The sequence below is a fragment of the Anneissia japonica genome, unplaced genomic scaffold (assembly GCF_011630105.1).
Source record: "Anneissia japonica isolate Jap-2015-1 unplaced genomic scaffold, ASM1163010v1 scaffold46255_len5596_cov104, whole genome shotgun sequence".
NCBI lineage: Eukaryota > Metazoa > Echinodermata > Crinoidea > Comatulida > Comatulidae > Anneissia > Anneissia japonica.
The window spans coordinates 3,405-5,106 of record NW_022697133.1 but is presented as its reverse complement, the minus strand read 5'-3'; positions in this window follow the sequence as shown (position 1 = coordinate 5,106).

The window sequence follows — 1,702 nt, the reverse complement described above, 5'->3', positions numbered from 1 at the left end:
AACGTTTTGGACTTTCGAAGTCGACGGTAGCGACCATATGCAAAAACAGAGAGAAAATGCAAAGACACATTTCAACAAACGAAAACCCTACTAAAGCAAGAAAATCATCGTATGTGAAAACACCAATCTTCGATAAAGTAGACGCGGCCATATACACGTGGATGGAGCAGCAGAGGGCTAGGGGAGTGTCTGTTCAGGGACCTTTGTAATTAATTACACCTAAAATGAAATTTTTAATCACAAAATTTCAACCAATTACCTCAAAATATACTTTTTACTTTTAAAGATGCGAAACTCTAACTCATTTATGGACATAAAAAAGTAAATTTGTGTTAGTTTAGACATCAGCAGAAAGTGAAAATTAGCATGTTTCTGGTAGTATTTTTTTTAAAATTAAATTCGAGGAAAAGCTAGGGAACGTTAAGGTTAAGTTACGGTACAGGTTGCAGTTCATCACCATGCCTAAATTGTGTACTATACATGAACTACAAGTGATTGTCCAAACAAACCAGTGACACACTAGGTAAGTATTCTGCTTTACTACCGTCACCTTCACTTGGTAACATCAAAACCACCCACATGATACATCAAACAAGTACTGTACTAACCATCAAATACATTATGCAATGGATACTTCAGATAGCTAAAAACTACATTATTCAGCGGATACTTCAGGTAACCAACAACTGCATTATATAATGGATTTATCAGCTAAGTGCATTAATCAACAGTTGCATTAATTAATGATTGCATAAAACTGCATACTGAGAGTATCAAAAACAGCCTAAACCAACAATTACATTAGTTGACGATTTTCATAAAACTGCTTACTGAATTCTTTAAAAAAAAAAACAGAAAAAACCAACAATTACATTAATTAATGACTGCATAAAACTGCTTACTGCATTAATTAAAACAGCCTAAAAAAACTATTGTATTAAATCATGCAAAAACTACATAATGTATTAATCAAAAACGGCTAAACCAAGTTCTACATCAACTAACTTTTATTCAACAAAAATATCCAATACCAACAATTATATTAATTAATGATTACAGATCGCCAGAACCATTTTTCTTGCCTACAGTACAGAATACTAATTATCGTTTTCTGTTGATGTCTACGCTAAATTCAATGTACTTTACATGTAAGAAATTAATGTATGCTGGCTTTATAAAAAGGAAATGATTTATTTACGAGTTATAGTGATGAAATATTGAACAAGAATTTACCCAACTAACCCGTAACTTAACCCTAACGTTCCCTAGCTTTTCCCCGAATTTAATAAAAAAAAAAACTACCAGAAACATGCTAATTTTCACTTTCTACTGATGTCTAAACTAACACAAATTTACTTTTTTATGTCCATAAATGAATAGAGTTTCGCATCTTTAAAAGTAAAAAGTATATTTTGAGGTAATTGGTTGAAATTTTGTGATTAAAAATTTCATTTTAGGTGTAATAAATTACAAAGGTCCCTGAACAGACACTCCCCTAGCCCTCTGCTGCTCCATCCACGTGTACATGGCCGCGTCTACTTTATCGAAGATTGGTGTTTTCACATACGAAGATTTTCTTGCTTTAGTAGGGTTTTCTTTTGTTGAAACTCGTCTTTGCATTTTCTCTCTGTTTTTGCATATGGTCGCTACCGTAGACTTCGAAAGTCCAAAACGTTATCCAATCGCTGAATTGGACTCGTGG